General features: G+C 40.0%; 1 protein-coding gene across 3 annotated transcripts in view; it reads right to left on the bottom strand.

Moving 5' to 3' along the window:
- disp1 (dispatched homolog 1 (Drosophila)) overlaps nt 1–18848 on the bottom strand; it is a 61442-nt gene extending 42594 nt beyond the window's left edge. For all 3 annotated transcript variants that reach the window (XM_065963687.1, XM_020631531.3, XM_065963688.1), the window contains exons 1-2: nt 18690–18848; nt 16652–16741 (exon numbers count right to left, since the gene is read on the bottom strand). The gene's annotated coding sequence lies outside the window, so the exon portion shown is untranslated. The remainder of the gene's footprint in view (nt 1–16651; nt 16742–18689) is intronic.
- Between the last annotated feature and the right edge of the window lie 5236 nt (nt 18849–24084).

The raw sequence follows: 24084 nt of genomic DNA, 5'->3' as shown, positions 1-24084 counted from the left end.
CATTAATTTCATATCTTAATTAATCGCGATGAACCAGTGCTGAGAGCCCTTCTATATTATATAAAAAACATAGATAGAACTTTTGTATGCCTTTAGAATTCAAAAAGGCTTACAATCTCCATCTGCACGAATGGCAGTCTCTCCCAATTCTAAGGGATCAAAGGAGCTTCATAACTGCGCCCCTTTCAAGTAGAAAATGAAAAGGCATGAATAGCAAGAGCATACTCTATGCAATGGGATCAGCTCATACTCACGCAGCCTTGAGAAAACTTTGCTTTTTGAAAAGGGGATCACTGCCAAAGGTTATTGTGACACTGTTCCTTTGACTCCCTCTCTCCCTCGTCCTCCCTGATATGTTTCCACTGCTGGGTCAATATCACATGACTCACAGTACTCCAAAATCCATTGAAAGCAAGATAAGCAATCTTTTTACTTTTTGGATGGCAGCCAAGAAGCATCTACCCGCTCACGTCTACAACTTGCGTCTTTTTTCAGCTGTTCGATGTAATGCTGGATATGCAAATTGCTTTTGAGAGTCACCATGGAGTTTGTTGGGGACCAGTCGGTTTTTAAAAGGGTTAGTGGAAAAAATGGGCTGGTATCACTGACATGGGGATATCTACATAAGAAATCGTGATCTTAAAAAGATGAAGCAGTGACATTTGAATGAAGTTGACAAAGGAAAAAGCAAACCCAAAAGACGCTATGGTAATGTGCACTTAACAAAGAGATCCCAGGATGAGGTAGTCAGGGTCAAAAGGGATGAATGAACTTCAGAATCAAGTCAGCTCACAGTTTTAATCCCCTTACAAACTGTAAAAGTCGCCTGACTGAACTTACCTACGCAGACCTTTGAAATACTTTGACCAGAGTCTCAGGAGAAAAACGCCAGATGAATACCCACATGCACAGGCAAGTGTGCTTCCACCCACATACACTCCTGTCACCTCATTCTTTTGTGGGTGGATCATTCCCCCCCAAGTCCTACTAAAAACATTTAACCAAATACAGACAGGAGCGAGTTGGTAGAAACAGCATTTAACACAGATGGCTTCTCATTTATCACAATGTGTGATTATGGGTATGCACAAAATTACATGAAAAGGTGGGTATAGTACGCCAACTGAAACCCAGAGGTTGGGATCTATAGGAACAAACAGAATGCATGTGTCTTCTTGAAAACCACCGACACATGCCTTAAAACATTTGAAGATGGGCGTTGGCAACACAGGTGGTGCGGTTGTGAATCTAAGCCACATTGTAGAAACTGTAAAAATCACTGCATGTACAGTAAATCCATAAGATTTTATTTTTCTGCATAGTGTGTGCAAAATCGCTGCAGTGCACCTGACTGTGATGCTACTTTAAACAGCATGATGACTGCCACACATAGTCTGCAACCCCCTTTTCCATATGCAGTGAGTAAATTGAAGAAAAAAAAGTCAGTATCTCCTGAGCCTACCAACTTGTCACATTTAATCAAAACCCATTTTGCACCTCATCATGTCCTGCTCCAGCTGCTTCATTGCCTCTACAGAAAGTGTGCATACTGTACATTAGGAATGGTCAACATTCACACTGCAGAAGTTTTAAAATCCTTCCTGATTTTGAGTTCAGGTAGTATCACACACATAATGAGAATCCTAACAGATATTCTCTTCCATAATCTGAAACATGCTCACACAAAAAGATATGAAAATCTTGGCACATCACAGACTACAGGATTTCATTAAGATTATCGTGCCTGACTGAGGAACGCACCACCTCACGGAAACAAGGGAGCCGGACGTTCCATTTGTGATTATAATGCTCTGTGCAGAGAGGAAAAAACAACAAAAAAACTAGTTTTGGGTGAAGAACTGTCTCGGGAGATATGGGCAACATGGATTGTATATTCTTCAGTGAGAGCTGGAGGTCAGATTCTAACTGTCATAAGCATTACAGTTAACCGGATCACCTGTGCGGCTTGTGTCCTGCCGCTGGTTGTCATTACTGTCCACTTGTCTCTCGGGGTTATTATAGTCACACACGACTTCTGCCAGACCCTTTCATCAGTTAATCATCAAGATTATAAATTCTAGATATCAAACTTGTTTGAAATAAATCGGGGCATCCACAAAGATTTCAGAACAGATCGGGGACCTTAAGGTTGGATCTTTAAGCCACTCAAGCTACTAATCGGTTCTGAGCAGCCTTGAGTCGGGAACGAGTGGCATCTTGTGGTTTTTGTCACTTTAAAAGACGCTGTTGATAGGTTTGCCTTCTTAGTCTGTTGTAAGCAAGTATATCTGTATATAAAAGACCTGAATCAATGTTCAGACTTTATTGGCCATGTATGCTTACACACACAATGAATCGTGAACTGTGCTCTCAATGTACAAAAGTATAACATTAAATAAAAACATAAACACTGCAGGAGCTGGGGAACCCCTAACCATCCAGTTCGGAGACGACCGACTCTATCACTGAGCCACAGCTGCCCCAATATAAAACATGCAGTCAATGTTCATTGTGTGAATTTATTCAATTTGATTGGATTTCTTTTTGACTTGTTTTTTTTTTTTGTGACCAACTTTTTTATTTCTTTTTAACCAAAAAAAAGATGCAGGTGAACATTATATTCTACATTTAGTAGATGGAATGAATTGCTCTGTAAAGGTATAAGAGATACTTTTTCTCAGAGTTAATGTAGGACCTTAAAGGTGAGGAAGGTAGTTCAGTGTCTTAGATGATCAGTTGACGAGATTCGTCCTTCATTCCCATTTCTTTCCTTCTCCAGAGAAAAGACAAAAAGGTGACAAAGCAGGCCAGAGCACACAAGACGGCTGCCTTGCAGCTGTTCCTGTGTGCCTTAGCACCGTCACTGTTTGTGTTCCCAGGATATGCGGACAAAGCGCTTCCAGGTCACGCTCTAGCCTGCCTTCTTATGACCAAAGGTCATCTTGCAGGAACACAATGTTGACCTCTCATCCTAGAAGTTACTTGGTGAACATGAAGATGGGGAAGATAATGGGGGGGGGGGGGGGGATTAGATAGAAAAAGAGGAGTGGAAAAGTGAATTCCTCAAATAATCCCTCTTTAAGGCTCTCACATGAAAAATGTCTGCTGTAATTCCTTCCTCTCTGCAGGTTGAGTGTTTAGCATATGGAACAGACCAGATTGAATGCCTGTAGATGACATTGCTCTTAGATCACAGCAAGCTCATTAGCACTGGCCCGCTGTTGCATTCATTCAAACGAGACCAACGACATGACTTGGTGGAAATTCAAAGAGAGTAGGGGGAGGGGGAGCAGATATGTTTCCTTGGATAAGGCAGAGCCTAATAATGACTTCCTGTATTTAGCCTGGAAAACAAAACAGAGAGGCACTGTGGACAATGGTGTGAACATAAGTGCTATCCAAGAGAGCTGTAATGCCTTCCATGCAATGTAATCCATCTCTCAGGTTATGTACAATAGACATGAGTTTTTTTAGGCTGGGTTTGTATTGTGGGGTTACAACATCTGGATCTTGTAATACATGCCTCTGGTGTTTCTGACAGTCCCTCTCCCAATTGTGCAACCACCCCCTCTCAGTCCATCTATAACATGCCCTCCCCCCTCGTTTGTGTCCTCCCTCACTTCCCTCCATCGTCCACCCTTTATCCCTCTCATACAGGGGCATGTGAAAACTCCCAATTACCAGCAAACATGCACGTTGGATGTGATCTTGGAATATGCAAAACAGAGGAGCTCTCCGAAAGGGCCATACTGAAATGTGATTGAATGCGTCAGCAGGTCGTAAAAAGGCCCCTTCAAGATCAATGTAATTATGAAAGCTTTACGTGGAGGACTTTCCGGACTAGGAGGTGACTCGCGTTTGGAGGAGGGCACAGCGAGCATTATGTTCCACCAACAGAACCCCCTTTTGAGGCAAAAAGTAGAGAACGAGCGAGGTCTTCCAGCTGCCTTCCATCAGCCGCTATAATGGACAAGAGGAAAGAAAGAGGGGACCAAAGAAAGAGGTTTTTAACACCTGCAGCAGGGTGCCGGCAAACATTCCTTGTTTCTCTGGCCTCTTGGTGATGCACTCTATAAATCCTTGTGATTTGCTACAGTAGCAGGCCTAAGTGCCACTTAAATCAAACCCCAAAGGGGAAGTTGTTGTGACCTCCAAGCTTTGACAGTTTGATTTAAGCCAAAGTGATTTTTAGAAAAACAAAGCTATTTCTGTTTCTTTAACTAGAGAGAATGGAAGGAGGAGTGATGAAAATAAAGAGAGTGTGACAGCACAGCTTTTCATTAACAAGAAATGATTTGAAGAATAAATAAGTATAAGGAAAGATAACTTTGTGTTATTAAGGTTTGAGTAAAGTTGAACTCATAATAGGTCCATTGTGGATTAGGATTCTGGAAAGACAGAATTGCCTAACAAGACACAGATGTCATTACAGGAGCCAAGCCTGCGTTTTCACACAGTGAATTTGAAAACTGCTGGTTGCTTCTGCTTTTGGTCCAAAGATAAAAACCCCCACCTATTTATTTGTAGTGTTTCCAGAGCTCTACATATTGGACAACATCCACAAAAAGTTTCCTCAATGATTGGAGAGAGGCTGTGAGTTGTAAATCACACTCAAAACCATGTCACTAAAAAAAAAATCTGCTGATCCATAACATGTTTGGGTTTCAACACTAAGTCAAGCCACAGTTAGTCAATATATGACAATGGGACTGGCCCCAGACAAACGAAACTCCTCTTATCGCATACAAGTCCACGAAATATAGCAGCAGGTCTGTCTTTAGATGTCTATGCACCTGTGTTGCCTATGGTAACATAAGGGATGGCACAGCTCAGGTCTGACCAAGCAGAGTTTGAGTTGACAGCTGACGTAGTCCACCTGGCCCAACTGTACTTTCTGACTTGTAAGAAAGCAACAACATTGATGTGTGATGTGTCAGAAAGATTATACAACATATGCTAAATTAATAACAAAACTGCTAGAATCTTTTTCAAACCCATAACCCTTTTTTCTCTGATTCTGACATTTAAACCAGGCTAATTGCTGCCGGAACCGAGATCTCCACAAAACATTTCCCTCTGTGTTTTCCACTTCAACCTCCAAACTTCGATCCACCTACCAACAACACTGATCTCCAAACACCACTCAAACTAATACACAACATCAGGCAAAGTAAAGACACTTCTTTGAAACATTGGTAAGAAGAGAGATAGTGCTCAGTGAAGAAGAATGTGGCAATGACAATCTGGCATTAAAAAGATGATGACTCAGCAGATTATCTCTCTACTGTCTGAGATGAAGAGTAGAGACAGATTCCAAGTCTAGGCTTAATGACCACAAGCTGACAATCAGAAAACAAGACACTAAAAACTAGGTCTGGTTAAAAATATTCATTCATCAATGCATTGTTATTACTTTTTCCCCAATTCAATATCGATTTAGGGAAATCCTGATATCGATTATTTCCGTTGTATTGACGCCTCACTCCAGTGGGGGCACTGTGGGTGCCGCCGTACTTTTGCATACTGTACTTTAATGTTTTATTCTTTGTTTTTTAAAGAATAATGCAACGATAAAATAAATCTTGAGTCAGTTTGTTCTAAAACAATAGAAATTATGCATTCTTTATTATTTAACAAATATCAGAAGGCACTGTGATTAACTATCTGGGTATTTCTGTCATCTATGCATATTGTTAAATCAATATGGAAGAATATTGATCAATATCAAATCGAATTGATATCAAATCGAATCGTTGTGACCCAAATCATTGAAATCGAATTGACTTGTGAGGTTGTAACAATACTTAACTCTACTAAAAGAATGGCAATGAAAAGAGAGGTAAAATGGTCTCTGTTCAACAGGTAAGGTCAAGTAGAAATGCACTTCCTTTGACAATAAAATACAATTTTCTTTGAGAAGTTGTAGAGTCCGTATTTCAGGTTTCAAAGAGCTCCATGACTTCTCAAAGTAAAAAAAAAAAAAACCCTCATATTCTGCACACACACACGCACGTGAAGGTCTAAGTGAGTAATCACAAAGAGCAGCTCCATAAATTTTGCCAACACAATGATGTAGCCAGACCATCGACCACGCATTTGTGATTGAGGAGTTGCCAGCAGCCCAGCGAGGGCCATGAGTAGAAATAACAAAACTAAGAAATCAGGCAGGTAACTTTGCATGAACTCTCTCATCAAGCCCAAACCTTAACCTGTGACCAGACAGGGTGACAGTCAGCAACTAAGATCTTCGTGTCCATCAAATATTTTACAGTACTGCTCCTTCTAAATCTACTCCATCTCCTGCTACATGAGACTCTTTATGAGAGATGTGAACCAGACAAAGTTCAATAACACTCAGATGTGTATTTGTGTGTCTGTGTCTGTTTGCCCCGTGTGTTTGTTTGTATCCAGGTGTTTCACACTAATAAGAGGTTAACATAGCTTTTAGTTTACTTGAATCTACCAGTAAGGGAAACTTGTTGGCTCAGAAAGAAAATATCTTGATCATGAACTCATTTTTAACTGACTGAAATAATAAATCACTCAACCACCGCTCCAATTCTGTAGAACAAAGACTGTTTATCCAGTTCATTTTTGAGTAAAAGGGGAAAGGATGACACAAGAATCGACAGATAAAAAGGAGGTCAAAGACAAAAGAGAAAGCCGAGGAAACAAGGAAAGAGGAAGTAGACTGTGTGGAAGGGAAAGCTTGCTACATTGCATGGTTTGGCACAAAATTGGCTCAAGTTACAAAACGGTCATCATCACGTGAAACTAGAGAAATGTAATAGGCTGACCCTCTGCTGAAGCTCTCCTCCATTTCTTTATCATTCCATCTGTACCGTCAGTCTACCACATTAGTGTGACCGAAACAACAGGCCCTCCAGGGTCAGAGGCATTGGGCCAGGTCCAAGACTGCTCTCCTTCTCCCTCCCTATCTTTACCCTGTTAAAGCCTCTCTGGTCTGTGTCACTCTAATGAACTGTCTTTTAATTGTTTTTATGGAAAGAAAGCAGATGGAGCCCTGGGATTATTTACAGCATGCAGAGGGAAGAGGGCGTTGAAGTAAAAAAAAAAAAAGGGGGGGGTATGAGATGCACTCTTAAAATGTAAGTCTGGCCAGCAAGCCTAAAATAAGCCTTACTTATGCACATTTTTCCAATTTACCTCTTATTGAATTAAGGTTTCAGACTCCTGGACGACTTTCAGGAGAATCTAGCAGAGGAAGAACTTAAAGACACAGAGAGCGGGATAGGCTTTTCAGACAGAGGACTACATTTGTGCTAAATTTGTCTTGAAACAACCGTATATAATGATGAAGCCACAGCATGCTCTGAGGATGCAATAGCAATCAAACAATTCAATCTCAAAACTTGTGCTCATCAAATCTTCAGGGGGAAATGTGCCACTAGTACAAGAAATACTCAAATCTAATATTTCAGTAAATAGTATGAATACAAGAGAAGATTTGCTCTTTAAAAAGTTAGAGTCCTGCATTTTAAAATTTGATGACTGATGAGGTTATCACTGGCGGAAGTCTAGAAGAGGTTTGACATAAAATTCTGCTCCACTTCGTTCATCCTATTCTGCCATGCCAGGAAGAGTGAGCTTTGAGCTAATACTTTGAAACAGCACAGGGACTAAGTGTAGCCAAATAGAAAATGTAGTTGGGGATTATTATGGAGTAGCTGTGGCTCAGTGCTAGAGTCGATTGTCACTCAACAGTAAGGTTGGGGGTTTGATCCCCAGCCACATGTCCGATGTGTTCTTGGGCAAGACGCTTAACCCCAAGTTGCTCCCGTTGAAGTGGAAATACTCCCCACTTCAACATAAGGAAAACATTAAATTTGTTACTTGATTCCTTTTCAATAACTGCTAGCCTGACTGGTTACTTTAACAGATTTAAACACCAAATCTATGATCAACAAACACAATGTGATGCATACTTATAGATTCAACAACCAATCCAGTCGATGGGGTAGTTAAATAGCAGTCAGTGAGCTCCATCTGGAAGAAACTTGGAATAAATGCTATCAAACCTGTACATGCTTGAAGACACTAGCAGAAGAAAGAGTAAAGCTTTGTACTGGTTTGGATAAGCCAATTCTCTATGGGTCCAGTTTTCCATCCGAGCTGCCTCTTGCCTCTACACTTTCAGGTATTATTGGTCTCAACTGTGTCTGAAAATTAAACCAAGGGACTGAAAGCAAAGGGTTGTGTCAAATAATGCAGTCATTGTGAGAACATAAGTAAAGACAAAGGTTCTGAGAGAAAGGTCAGTCTGGGAGTGACATTTTCAGAACAAAGACACTTTGAGCAAAAACCATAAATGTCACACACAAGAAAAAATCCGCTCTGCAGTTTCCAAAACACTAGTCACCGCGCTTCTGCAACCAATAAGTTAAAAGGGCACATGGGAACATCTGATCTTTAAAATTCCTGGTTTACAGACAATTCTTTCCTTCAATATTTGCCAACATGGACGGTTAAACAAGATACAGATTCGTCACATAAACTTGGTTTTTCCGTCACCTGCAGGAGTTTAACTACCTGACTGACTGTTACAAAGGATGATAAACAGATTAGTCACACGCACTGTTGTTCCCCTTCACCTGCATGAGTTTAATGACTTGGTGTCTGGCCATGAGGTCAACTGCATCTACAAAGTGAGCAGAATGGACCAGCCAGGAGCTTGTCAGTGATGATTAGGCAGCGTGGTGCATTTCACTGTAAAGTATGAGGGGAATTTGGACTCGTTCTGTCCATCAGCTTAGAGAGAGGTAATGGAGGCACAGCTGCATGTGTCCACTCCTAAAAACAAGGCGTGCCCTCTAACAGGGTAGGTTTTTTGGTCAGAGTTGAAAGGTGCAAGACTAAGATTTTATTTTTTAATTCTAAATTTTTTGGGCTTTTTTATGCCTTTATTGGAGAGATATGACAGTGGATAGAGTCCGAAATCAGGGAGAGAGAGAGAGAGAGAGAGAGGAATGACATGCGGGAAAGGAGCCACGGGTCGGATTCGAGCCTGGGCTGCCCGCTTTGAGGAGTACAACCTCCATACATGGGGCCCACGCACTGACCAATGCGCCACCAGCGACCCAAAGGTGCAGGACTTAGGAAGATGTTTTTACGTCACTTTGTTCAGTTCTCAGGACGTTGTCTCTGAATCTGTGAGGCTTAAAGTTTTGTTTCTCTCCTGCAGTTGTAGAGCTGGGAATCTTTGGGTGTCTCACAATTCAATTTCAATTCCTGAGGTCTTGATTCAATTCAGAATGTATTTTTGATTCAAAATGATTCTGGATTCATCAATCCATGGATTCAAAGTCTATTTTGGAATAAGTACATACTTCAGGATCTACTCCAGTCATCTGTGAGAATGGCTGAATTTCTTGTTGCTCTATTTGGCATTCTACGGAGTAAAAGAGCGAGCCGATTTTCGATTTTTGGACGTTATGAATCTATTGAAAATCTCAGACGATAAGAATCTCGATCTTTATATAACTAGATTTCTTTCCCACCCCTATGCAGTTGTATTTCAGACATCCTAGTTGTGTTAAGTTGCTACAGCTGAAAATACCCCATTTCCTGATATAGCTGTTTCACAATAAATGCACGCTATTGACATTTAACCCAGGTAATTTTTTTGTGAAGAACTTGTCGGAAATAAAATAAAATAATTTATAATTCAATAAACAAGCTTTAGCAGAGCTACAATTAGCGTTGATTCTTGATAACGCCGCAGTTAGTAAAAGTATTTACAGATGCTCCTTTGACCTCGAGTCACCACCACAGCCACAACACAAGCGAGACACCCGTTTAAAAACACCTTGAACAGGTAGACCTGTTGTATTGGAGATGAAAATCTGTGCTGCGCTCAGCTCAAGCTACACCGAGCTAGGCCATAACAGAAAATAGCCCATCACTGTACACTCGCTCTGACACGAGGAGGAGGCGGAGCCTCGTGGTCAGTGAGCAATAGGGCCGTCTGGCTCTGCTCATACTTTCTATGCAGAACAAGCATGAGACCCGGATTAAATTTACGTTGTTTGTTGTCATAAACCACTCAATCATTTTGCTTTATTTATTTACCCATCAACATGGTCGGTAGTTTGAACAAATTCAGCCCCAACTGCAAAAAAAGCACCCGTGGTTGGAGGACGGGTGCTTTTTTCCAACCTGTAAAATACCCTGCACATTGTTTCTTCTTTTTCTCTCTCTCTTTCATTGCATGTACCTCACTCTTGAGCCTTAGCAGTTTCTTTTTTCTCAGGTCTACTTTGCCCCCTGTTATCTGTGTGAAGTCAGCTGTACAACAAAATGTATCAGGAAATAATGTTTTTTCTTCAGTAACGTAAAAATAAAAAAAAACAATGAATTAGATTTGTTTAAAAAAAATAATCTGCCTTTAACTTGATCTTTTTTCTGAGGGAAAATGATCAACTGTGTTGAGAGATGAAACGGAGTCTGCTGGAAATCAGAGGCAAGTTTTGGGAGCCCCCGAGACTCAGTGTTGAGTTACATATTCCATATGTCCAGCATTGCTCAACACTGGCTCTCACTGGTTCTTAAGGGAGCAAGCCCTTTCAACCATTCAACACTAATGGGCTGACTTCAGAGCACCTTTACTATGTCCGCTCTGTAGTGTGAGAAACAGGAAGGTAGTGTGGGAGTCAAAGAGAGTGAGAGAGAAAGACTTGGAAAAAGGAACAGAGCTGGCAGAGATGCTGTTCCCGTTCTCTCTTTTTATACATGACTACACATATCTTGTGCACTATAACAGAATCTTTCCAATAATGTTGATGGCAACTGTCTGCTTTTAATGTTTTTTTTTTTCTGTAAATTTGCAAATCAAAGGTGAAAGTAAAAAGGTTGCTCAGCACTATCCACAATGACTACAATCTGCCAATTCATCAACTATCCACCCTCTTTTAATCAGAACGTCAGGGCCAAACATGACTAACAGTGAGATTACATCAAGCCCAGATGGTTGAGAGGTAAATGGAGAGCACATTGTTGTTTCAGTAATTGGGTAGCTTTACCTCAGTCTTACAATGACACTTCATGACATGACTTATATGTTTGCCTTTGACCCTTAAAAAGATGTGTTATAGAAATTATTCTGCACTCCTCTATCATCATGCTAGAAAAGCTCTCATACAAATTAACCTGTAACTTCAAAAACAGTGATGTGTTCATGCATCATTTTACAGAATGGGACTTTATGCAACAAATGTAGAGGCTTTTATCATACTATGAACCACTTGGATGCAGTGAATGATTGTGCACCATGAGAGTCACAGTGCAGGCTGAGAGATTCGCTAAACTCCATACCTTGTGATAGCAACGTCACCCCTCTGTTGCCTCAACAGGCTGTCCATTTATTAAAACCGTAAGGTCCTTTTTGCATAGCAAAATGAACCCCTAGCTGAGAGGCATATGAGCCAAATATGACAGGACAAGGCCCTGTAGCTGCAGGGTCAGGCTCCAACAAGGAACATGTGTCTGTACGGAGGGAAGGCCTTGTTGCTCCCTCAGCCAGTCAACATTCTCCAGTTTGTGCAACAAATCCTAATGAGGCTGCTCTCTGTGGGGGGAACCAGGGCCTGTCTGGGAGGATTTGTCTGAAGAGCTAAACAACCAAGGGAAGATGCAGTGAAGCAACCATTGGCCTTCATCTTCACCCTCTGACTCACGTACAAACCAAGACTGATGAGGTGAGGGCGGCTAAACGGTGTTCTGCAAGCTGAGGCCTGGCTCTGATTTACAAACTTGTCTACTCAGAATTCAACCATGAAATCGTGCCAGAAATTACAAACTAATGAAGACATAAAGTTAAGAAGTCCAAAATGTAAGCTGATACGGATAGATGAGTTTAAACAACTATGAAGGTCTTACTGCTGTAACAACAAACAACCTGGAGATTGGTTGTGTGGACCAAAACAGTCTCAGTAGTTGTTGAATAATATCCACTTCCTTCTAAATATTGGTCAGAAATGCTGAAACGGTATATTGCAGGGTTTCCATTTGTGGTTGATATTCCTACAAACCGAAAGATCTTACCAAGAAGAGACAGCAGGACGGAAATAGGTCGATGTTCAAAGACATTCCCATGTTTCTGATCTGTGTTGGGGTCAGTCCACCTTAACCACATTCATCCATTTTCCCTCTCTGTGCCTCTTCCTTTTGGTGAAGGAGGACTGTGAAGGAAATGCTTTGTAACAAAACACAGTTTAAAAGTCACAGAGCCATATATTACAATGATACACTCTGACAACTCTATTGACCACGGTGCACTTTCTTTTCAGAGGGGGGTGAAATAAAATAGTGGCACTAATACGCAACACCTGTTTCTTTTCTGCATCCGTCAGTATATCAAATATACAAACAGTGACAGCTGTGGTGCAGGCTGTGATATGGCAAGGCTCCGGGCCTGTGTGATGCAGAAGACAGAGATCCAGAGCACTTCTTCCCACACAGGGCTCTGTTCGGGTCAATAGCTGAAAGCAGAAGGCAGTCAGTGGCCAGAGCCAGTAATATTTCACATATGCCTTTAAAGGAGCACCAGGCGCTATTGATTTCTTTAATCTAAAGCTAAGGAACCAAAAGGAAAAGGGCCTATCAGGCGGCCTGCTTTCAATTACGAGGTCCATAAAGACCCTGAGACAGGAGTTGATGTGATGAATGGGCTGCGAGATGCCATGATAGGAGCCATGCCTCTGTCTGCTAAGGCTCAGGTTTGCCTGTTGGGATCTTCCACATGCCGGAGACAAACCCAAGACTTAAGTTTCAACAACAATCATAAAAATCAATCTATCATCCATCTTTCTATCGAGGGTTTAATCAAGTGTAATCTTAGTTGAAGGATGGAGTTTGTTGCATTTAGTTAAGCTTTCTATGCATCTTTATACAAGGGTAGCCTTTAACACATCATGTCTAAGAGATCATCATTGAGGATGCACAACAATCTCAGACAATAAGTAGATAATACATAAAGCAGACTAGACTCAACACGCTACCAGTTCTGTGAAGGTGTGCTCATTTTGAGCTAAACCCCTACATCACCCCTCTGTATAACATAAAGACCTGTGCACAGGCTTGAAATTCAGACCAATTTACCAACTGGCCAATCAGTGTTGCGGTCCAGACACATCCCATGTTGCACTGGACATGTAGCTTCCTCCAACTATCCCCTGAATGTAGGTCTGATGCATACAACAACGATGAGTCAAGTTATGAGTTATTTCTCATAAAAAATCTATTTCATTTTAGAGGCGCAACAACAATAATTAATTTGACAGTTTATTGCTCAAATTAGATTTTTGAAGGTAACAGAAATGTTCCATGTGCCTCATTCAGGACAACTTCAAGAGGGATTAGATCTGATGATATGTCAAACTGTTAAAATTAGAATGTTTCCTGAATCATTACAATATCCTGGTATTTTGCACTGCATACTGCAGATCTCATATTTGTTCGCATACTGCATACAGCGTTGTCTAAATCAGCACGTACTACTAGTTTAGTAAGCAGTTTTACAGCCAATGATTAGGCATACTGGTTCCATTGGGGTCCACAAGATTCACCAGGGCCCCCATCTTTCAGCTCAACATCAAAGAACTGCAGGGCAACGATTTGAGTTATTAATAGAAAATGTTTAGTCATGCCTCCAGTGGCAACCGTCTTCCCTTCGATTATCCCCGTGCCACCATGAGGAGATAAAGTGCAGGAGCCGGGTAACAGTAATGCTAGATAAATAACAAAACCAACAACTGCACATCAGCAACAGGACCCAAGGTCACTCATATCGTAGGCCGTTCTATGGCTCAGTCACTCAGCTATGACTCCAGTTTATAGTGGATGTTACAGAAGGGTTTGAAATCTGACGATAGTTTGTCTTCATATTATTTTAGACTCAAAATAGAGCCTAACCTACATACAGCATCTGTCCAACTGTCACCCCTCTATGTCTGTGTAGACATAGGCTTCCTTATCTTATACAAGATAAAGCAGGAAATTTAAAATACTACCAGGGCTGCTGCTGTCACATGACTTGGGACTGTGAACAGGTTAAGCTTTTCAGACAGGTAAAAACATGTACTTCCTCTTCTTCTAACCTTTCTGGATGGTTCTCAGACTCATCTAGCGTCATAGTTTGCAGAATTTTCCCTCCATTACCGGTAACTGCAAAGGCTTATATTCAGGACAAAATACAGCAAATTATCAGCAGACAGACCAAAAACAATTCCAACCAGGCTACAAAAGCACAGATAAAAACATCTGATTTATTTTGAGGCAATTGAGATGAAAGATAAATAGATTGACCTTATAAGGCAATTTTCTAGTTCTTGACCACTCAAAGCTTTCTAAAGAGCATGCCACTCACACACACATTGATACACTGAAAGTAGAGACTTGCCAGGTTTAATCCAATCTTCATCCACTAAGCCATTCAGTATCTTGCCATAGGCCACTATGAGTAGCAGCCAATCAAAACAGTCAATCTTCTGTTATAGTGCACAGCCTTCTCAGACATTTAGCTTCATAACAACAAAGAAAACATATTAGTTTACTGTGTATTTATAAAGGAGAGAGGGAGGGAAAGAGCTCTTTAATGGGCAAACTACATTGACTTTAAATAGAGAGAGAGAGAGAGAGAGAGAGAGAGAGAGAGAGCGAGCGTTGCACTCTGCGTTCTGGTCTCAACAGAAACAGTTTGTTTGTGCTTCTTAGGGACGATCAGAGCAGTCTGGACCTTTCAGCACTATCTTCCACTTTTTCTCTGCTTTTTAGGATTTGTCACACTCAATAGGAAATGTTTTTACATCAATTCAGACAGTGACTCTCAGCAGAAGCACTGTTAGTCATTGTGGATGAGACAGATGAAGGAGAGATTATAATCCTTGAGAAGTTGTCTGACTTTTACCTGCAGGGGAAAGTTAAGCCCCTGTCTCCCTGTTGATGCCCCCCTCTGTCCTGCCGCTGGCCAAAGTAATGTAATGTGCTCGCATGTTAGTTTAACAAGGAGGGGCGAATCCAGACTTTTTTGACTAGGGCTGCCCAACTAGGCCTCTGTAACGCAGGAGCGTCATTTATTTAACCCTATGATCCCCACTAATCATATCTACTGCAACATTAAAGTGTCTAAAATACGTTGAGGTATAATTTTCAACTAAAGTTTTTACGGTTCAAACCAACTAAAATAAAACATTCAAAATACCTTTCTTTCTTTTTTTAATTTGTTAAATAAAGTTAAGAAAAATGTGTTCCCTGCTTGTGCAACCCCCCCACCCTACCCTCACCAGGTGGGACCAGGCCATCGCCACAAGAAGAAGAACCTTTGGGAAACCCTGGACTGATGGAAGCCATCCAACCAAGACCACTAGGACAGATGGGGATCATATTTGCTATATATAAAACTCATGATTTACTTTTCAGTTTATGACTATGGTGACACAAAGACTGATTTAGAAAAAGAAGAGAAAAAAACAATGCTATATAAAAACTTGCCCAGATTAAGTTAGTCCAAAAATGACAAGGAACGCAGCTGTTAAAGCCAGCTGTTTGGGCCAGCTGTTCATGAGGGCTGGGCGGGTGGAAAAGGGTTAGGGAGAGGAACGATAGATATAAAAGGCTGCAGAGACAATGACAGTTGAAAAGGAAAGGAGACAAGTATGAGACGGCGCTATGAGAATTCAATCAAGAGTAATTGTTTACAAAATGCCACACACTCAAAGAAGCAGATTCTAGAAATCAGTAGACCAGCCTGGGTTCCATTCTCGTTTGTTCTTTCTTTTTAAATTGAAGAACATTAATTGATTTCTGCTCTGAGGAGACTCTCAATTTTACATTCTACAAAGATGTTTTTAAACAAGAATTTAGGTACTCATTCTGCAAGCACTGTTTGTCAAACAATCCAGGTAGTTTTCCGTGATGCGGAAAGCTAATTATGCCGTCATAAAAGTGTCTTGCAGGAAAAGATTCATGAAATACATGAGCTCCTTCAACCGCTGGAGATCATTCACAAAGATCTGTAATGATAATGGCTTTTTATTCATGACTGTGTCACCATCCTAGTAATTTTCTTTAATGAGAGAAGAGGAGGCAGTATACTGTAGCATTACTGTTTTATGTTTGAAATGTTACCCTGAGTCATGCACATTGGCATCCCGGCAGCTTACATGGGCGTAGCAGGTATCATTAAGAAATTGAATCCAACACTTAAAAAAGCATCAACATGCTTATTAAGCTCTTATTTTAAGAATCTGGCTAATGTGTGTGGATCGAAGCGATTGTAAATCCAAACACTTTCCTTTACATTAAACAGGAAATCACAACACAGGACAGCTTCTGTGCAGTGTGTAAGGGGCAGATGTTTGAGAATAGCAAAGATAAGAGTGCCCCCTACTGGCCTTTTACAGATCAAGTTTCAGCTGCAAGAAGTCACAGAGAGAGATGAAAGACTAGAGCTTCTAGGATGACTGTATCAATGCATGAGATGACAGAAAAGAAAAATCTATAGACATTTCCAATGTCAGAAGTATAGCTGATAGCATCAGGCTGTAATATGCCTGCGTGCAAACTCACAAAAACTAACACATGCTGGGTTTTGAATGAAGAACAAAGTGTGGCGTGCAGCGTTATAGGTACTTACTTTAAATTCTTCAGATGAGCTCTGTGGTCGTGTTTCCGTGTGTCTGATGGCAATGCTGCGCTGACCTCAACTGGCAGCTTCCAAGAAACTCTGGTGAGAGGAAAGTTCTGTCAATGCAATGAAACAAACTGAACAACATTACCCAGCAAATGACGTATCACTATCAAAAAGACTGCAGTGCAGACCAACAGGAAGTGACATCATTGTAGAAACAAGGCACCATCATGGGCACTTACACTTCAGGCCTCTCTCTAGCCGAATCTTTAATCCCTCTAAATATGAAATGACAGCAGCATTGAAAACATTACCCTGGACTCTAATTAGAGCCCGAACAATATGAGACTCTTGGGGCCGATACAGATGTTGATATTGGGGAGAGAGAGCAAAATCTGATATCAATATATCAGCCAATATCTTTCTTTGATCTATGTCCGATCTGTAGAGATTATACACATTTATCACGCTGATCCCTCAAATGCAGTTATCAAACACTTGTGGAAAAGATAATGACGACAAGATGGTCACTCAGCTGGAAAGTAAGTGAGCATATTGACACTCTGGAGAGAGAGCATGTTTGTTGTAATCCACATAGCACACTCTGCTGGTAAAAAAGAACTGCTAGTTTAATACAATTAAAACTTAAATTAAATTCCATCTGACTGATGAATAAATCCAGTAATAGCTGGATAGTCACTGGAAATGCTAATATCGGCCGATATTATCAGCTGGCGGATTAATTGGTCCAACTCTTATTCTAATAGTCGGTTATGTTACGGTCGATAACTAACATCATGTATACTGTATTATTATCCTCCTAAACTGATATCAATCCATGCACACTGCTTAATGTTAATACTGTAGAAGGTAGCTCTCACCTCGTGTAAATAAACCATCTGTTACAATATTACATACTTCATTATCTTGTTTTTTCCAGCATGTTGGCACTATACACTACTCTCTATTGTCTTATTTAGTCTTGTACACATTAGTCTTTGCTTATTTTGTGTTAATTGTTTTAGTTAATGTGAATACTTTAAGAGACACATTCAAAGCTGATTCTGATCAGATGAGCCTGAACAAAGCTGCAGTAACAACTGGCAGCAGAGGAGTATTACCATCATGGTATGTTCAGGTTCAAACCAATGACTTGGCTCAGAGCTGCTGGTCACGTTCATAACGCAGTTAAGAAGCTATATGAGGAGGATTAGTTCACTAATGCTCGTGAGAGAAACACTTTCACAACAACATACAAAGCAAATGCACATGGGACTAATGTGGGAGGGATCTGGTCTATATGGCGCTTTATGTTATTGTGAAAAGAAGTAGGAGAAACAGGTTAGTGTTCAGCATTCAGCAGGTAATTTGATATGAAAGCAGGTGTTCAGATAAATGACATGTGAGCTGGACCAAGCTCTGTTTCCGACTGTTTCTGGAACAATACAGCCAAGCACAGTAAGGACCATGTTTTACCCAACAATAGTTCAACATAATTTGCTGTTTCAGACATTATTGCACAATAATATTTCACAAATGACACGCACTATACATTTGTATATATAATTATACAGCTTGTGCTCTCAATAGTAATCATACCCACAGATGAGAGTTTAAAAAAAAAGCACTTGGTTTTGAGTTGTGAATGTTCGGTCAGGTTTGGGATATCCTGAAGTCACTGACTGTAAGATGACGTGATCATTACAGCCTCGGCCTTAACGTTATGTCAAATCACAGTATAAGACAAGCTAACCTTTGATACTTCATCCAGCTCACCTGAGGGACCAAGCAGTCAGACAAGCTGTCCTATCATCACTGGCTGATTCAGCCTCTGCATTGTTATTGTTTTGCTTTGTCTTTTTGCTCCACTTTACCACGAAAACAATGCAAAGCTGAAGTGTGCTCTCTCTAAAAGCTAGCTAAGTTCTTGTTAGCTGACTGCTAGCCACTGCCAGCTAGCCTCGCTGACCAAAACAGCTGGTTAAACAACAGCGTGGCTGTTTCTACGATGTGGTTTCTTTCGCAAAACAAGCTCTGTACTCACATGGGTATCCCCCGGGAATGAAAGCGAACAGGCTTTGAACTTATGGACGATAAGAAAAGTAATCCCAGTCCTCGACTTTAGTGTTTTGCCGGGGCTACTGTTGTATCCACTCTCCAGCCATCAGACCATGTTGGTGGGCAGCTGCGCACTGGTGCTGCGTTGAAGAACAACTCGGAACTGGAAGAGTTCTGACCCTCTCCGATATAAGACCTCCATGAAAAAGTAGGCCTACAACATCAGTAAAAGTCGGAGTTCATTAATTGCGTAGCATACTTCAGGAAAAATTCAACTAGCCCTACATGAAGAAGAGTTTTACATCACAAAACAATAACAGCACTGTTGGACGATCAAATCGACTACATGAAACTTTTCAAATATATTACAATATCGTCAAATTGTGTGCAGTGTAAATTTAGCCTAGGTCTAAATGTCTGTCGAGGTATCTGATTGCAGTAAACAATCTCTGCAAGTCCTTGTGTATGTACAAAAACATTAAGACAATGTTTTAAAATGTCTGTTTGTTGGTTCTCCGTCATTCGGGTCGTGGGAAATCCAAGCTTGACCTAAAGGCAACAACTGGACTGAGTAGTAGATGTGAAACGTCTTCAAGTCCAGTTGTTGCCTTTGGATCAAGCTTTGATTTAACGTGGTAACATGTCCCACATGTGTAGAAACAGACGGTAAAATATTCATTCACTCACTTTAGTTGATACCTAGAGATGCAGAGACGTGAAAACAAAACTCTTACGCCTTGGAGGTTTCTAGACAATATAGGGCACTTCGAAGGGCACTGGGAGGTAGCAATACCTCAGCCACTTATATCCATAGTGGGCCTTTTTAATGTCATGGTCATGTTTTTTTTAGTTAGTTATATAAATAGTTTTGTCGTTTTGATGTTAGAACCCCCTCCACCTGTTAAGGCCCTCTACAGGGAAAATATAATATAAGGATGAATTTCTCAACAGCTAATAGCCTATAGGCCAGGGGTTCCTAAACTTTTTAGACTGGGGACCCCCACTGTCCCTGGAGGTGGTTAAGGTATATAACTTAGCACACAGCTACGCTTATCACTAATAAGCCTATTCAAACACTGGTACACACAAGAACAACACAAAAGAATACAACAGCCTGTACCATTACATTATTGTATAGCCCATATGTATTGTAAGTAAGGCTAGAAGCAGAATATAAGTACTGGTGATTTCCATGTATAGACCTACAAAAGTAGCAGCAGACGCCTACGTTGTTTTTGACGTGCACAAACTTACATTTGAAGTATTTTATGCGTAAGTTTCATTCTCATTTGAAACTTAACTACTTCTTGTAAGTATTTTTAAAATAATGGGTGAAATATACAATTTTAAATGATTTTAAATTTTGAGGAGTAACTGACCTAGGCAACTGAATGGTGTAGACTAACTGCTCAAGTTGTTATTGAAGCAAAATGGTCAATGGCAATTGATAAAACCATAGACATATATGTAAACAGATTCAGCTACAGCATTTATTTTTCCAGTTTGTTATTAACCTCTTTATTATGACCATACGACAGTGGTGTGTTCGACTAGGTGTTTTCAGGTGACAATAAATGAACAGTATGGAGGAGGAGGCAGATGGAAGCCGATAGCTAAAACAGGGTTCCTGTTAAAACAGAAGTACTCTCAGAAATTACAGCCATTAGCCTCTGCTGTTCAAAAGTCCATTAGCCATGACAGAACATGAGCTACAGCTCATAAATAGTCTATTTCACACTCAGCGCCTGCAGCAGCCAAACAGCACACACGGCCTTCAAATGTTTACATTTCAAGGATTTAATTCTTATTAAGAACTGCAGTCCGGAGAGGGGTTGCAGTCATTTTTAATTTTCAGAGCAGAAAAACTGGTTTCCCTTAAATCGATATCCTAATTAACGGGTAACAATAAAATAAAACCCAGAAGAAAGAAGAAGAAACTAAGTAGCAAATTTAACAATCATTTATTTACATAATCACAACCTAAACAACCAAGAACAAGCTTCTTTTTAAAACCACAACTAAAGAGAAGCCTGACAATCTTTAACAAAATACTTTATCCAAAATGAACAATCCACACAAAGTCTTTCCCACTGGAAAAACACCCTCCTTCCACAGAAAGATTACAATGACGACAGGGTTCTCAGAGTAGCATACAGCCGAATGGTCCACTGTATACTGTACAGCGACGTTGGGTGGTCCTCTCTCACAGAAACATGTGATATGCATTTGGCATCTTTTTATTTATAAAGCTCTCACAGAAATATCAACTTCATACCAAGCAGAACTCATACATCTGTCGACTGAGCATTACCAGACACGTTCCTCAAAGCGGTTGCTGTTGAATGTTCCTCGAGTCAGATCAGATCAGAATAAGCTTTTTCTTATTCTGAACCGGACTCTTTGAACAACATACAGCATCTTCTTGAGGGAAATGAACTCTTACCTTTTGGGTATTTTAGAAAACAAACCTCGGTTTGTAACTGTTTTACTTAAGTGTGTTTATTTATTGCAGTTTTGTACTCGCTGAATTATTCTTGTACATTTTAAACTATTTTCCTACACTCTACTTACTTATTGTCTTAGCTTCTTAGAAACCCAAAGTTTGTTGATTTTAGCAGCCTTATATTTATCTGTGTTGCAATGTCTGTTAGTCTGTCCTTACTGTGCTGTTCCTCTGTCTTTTTTAACAAATGTACAGTGTCTTTGAGTTTCTGAAAAGGGCTTATGAATAAAATGTATTATTATCATCATCATCATATATCTCTTCTGTTTTTTGTTTTATGATTTGTTGTCTGTCTTTTAATTCATTCTATAATGACTCGATGTCATGTAAATGAGGGTTGCCCCTCAATGATCTTTCGAGTATAAATAAAGGTTGAATGAACCTGAGTTTTATCACAGCTGCCTGTGAAGCTCTCTTGATGAATTTTGAGTGCAAGGTTGTTGACTTTGTACGTGAAGAGTGTTATTATGTGTGTGGCCGTTAATATCTTCACAAGTGAAACAATATGATTTGCTCATGAGTATGTTTAATTGCTCACTCAACATTTGAAAAACATCTGATTCCATAGAAAAGCACTTAAGTACAGGTGTTCACACTTTGCATTAAAAAAGTATCTTCATTTACTCGAGATCTGCACGAATTTCCCTGCCCGACCGTTTGTAAAAATATAATGCATCATTGTTTACACCCAGCAGGGGTCCTTAATGCTGCCCAGGACACACAAGCATTTACACTACCAAACCAATGCAGATAAATGTGTGCTGGACTACCTCCTTATGTGCTGTCAGATCACAGTCTGTCCTCATGACACATTGGGATGCATCTACAGCTAGCAGTGGCTTGTTATCAGATCAGGACGGATGTTAATGCAAGGTTATTGATAAATGGACTTGAGACTTTTCTAGTCTTCTGACTACTCAAAGCGCTTTCACAGCTTACGCCCCCAACAAAGCAGCAGGAGCAACTTGGAGTTAAGTGTCTTGCACAAGGACATGTCGATATATGGCTGCAGGAGCTGGGTATCGAACCCTCGACCTTCAGGTTGAGAGACTTTGTTTTAGAAAAACCAAGTAGCGCATCAAACACTGATGTTTCTTTTTCTTCTGAAGTGGATATAATTGATAAAAATCTCTTCTTTATTCAAATACGGATTAATCCATACAGATGGACTAATAACATATAATCTCAAGTCCAAAACAATCTCCACTAATTTTCATAGAAAAACCTTTGGACAAAAGTTGTCTCATGGTCTGTGTACCACAGAATAACATTAAATACACAGGATATCATCAAAATCCAATCTTTTAAATATCTTTATTCCCCCTATAGTTTCCTTTAGCCAAAGATACATCTACATACACATCTGCTCAACTCTTCTAATCCCACTCCTTCTCTTTGTTACTGATCCATAGTTCAATTTGTAATCCTTGTAACTTGATTAAAGATTAAACTCCCCCTCACTTTTTTCCCCAATGTATAACACGTTTTTTTTTCAATTTCTGAACAGATGCAACTGTATTAAAGTAACACAAAATCTTTTACTTTCACAACATTTATTACAGTGGATTATAATCTGCATGAGTAACAAGGTGACTGTTAAGATGTCATGTCTGCCTTGATTCCCTGAGCTCAATTAGGAGCAACAATAATCACCTGTGCTGGCTGCAGCAATCAGCCACAGGTGAATGAGATCCCCAAATCAGATCTCCCATAAAGGGAAGGAGAGTTCATTGCCCAGTTTGCTCTCCTAAGGACAAGACCTGTTCCACCTTTCTTTGCCGAGTGCGTCCACATGTGAGTTATTGTTTGAGTGAATGAGTTTAGTGATTATGTTTGTTTATGATGCATAGGCAGACTTGATCGATTGTTTAATTTATACATCTTCTGTTTACTGAGCCTGTTAAGAATTATTGAATGTTATTTGTTAACAAGGCAAATCATTAATTGTCATATTTTGTCTCCGAAACAGGAAAAACCACTGGACATATTAAGGAAAAAACCTGTGCTAATAAAAATTGAAGTGGAATCATTCTCGCTGCGTTCATTCCCATGCGTCAACTCACCTTTTGATTGTGAATGAGCTTCAGCTCTCAACATTTAGGTTACACCTAAAACAGTGACCCTGATACATGAGAGAGCCTATAAATGAACTGGCCATTCTTCTGATACCATTCTCTTGCGTATGGATTTTTAGAAATAACATGATAACTATGATATCTTAAAAATAAATTAATAAGCTATTTTTTGCAGTTTGGGGGGTCTGAGACAATGCATGCAGTGTCAACAGTTGATTAGGTAAAGGATTGCAGTTTGACTTTCTCCATAGATTCCAGTCCCCCTTGTTTAGTTCTCATGTGAGTGTTATGTAACTCTTAAACTTTAAACGTGAGTCATAGGCTTATCATGTAACCAAAACCTGCATTTAGATCAGAGACTGTCTCATAGTTAAGGTTCAAGACCTTTCAGTTACTATTAAAAATGTTATGATTTATTACTAAAACTGAACAAGGTAAACCCCCGTCTATTAATGCATGGAAGTTAACAGTGGAAGATACTAAAGAAATGGAAAGAATTGCGTACAGTCTAAGAAACAAAGATGAATTCACGTGTTACTGGAGTAAATGGATAAAGGAAACAGAGTGGAATAACAACACGTGTGTAAATAAAATTAAGGGAGTAGTGAAGGAACACCTCCCCCGTTCTATTTACAGTTTTATTTGAATTTTATTATTTTTCTTATTTTTCTTTCTAAATCCTATGTTTATTATCTTTTTCTCTTCGTACCTTTTCTTTGGATTTTTACTTATTTCTATATATATTCCGTATTCTCTATGTTAAAAAAAATTATATATAAAAATGTACCAGGATGAACAAAATG

This window comes from Labrus bergylta, chromosome 15 (assembly GCF_963930695.1).
Source record: "Labrus bergylta chromosome 15, fLabBer1.1, whole genome shotgun sequence".
In the NCBI taxonomy this organism is placed as follows: domain Eukaryota; kingdom Metazoa; phylum Chordata; class Actinopteri; order Labriformes; family Labridae; genus Labrus; species Labrus bergylta.
The sequence above is the reverse complement of the archived record's forward strand: the minus strand, read 5'-3'. Positions and strand labels throughout refer to the sequence as shown.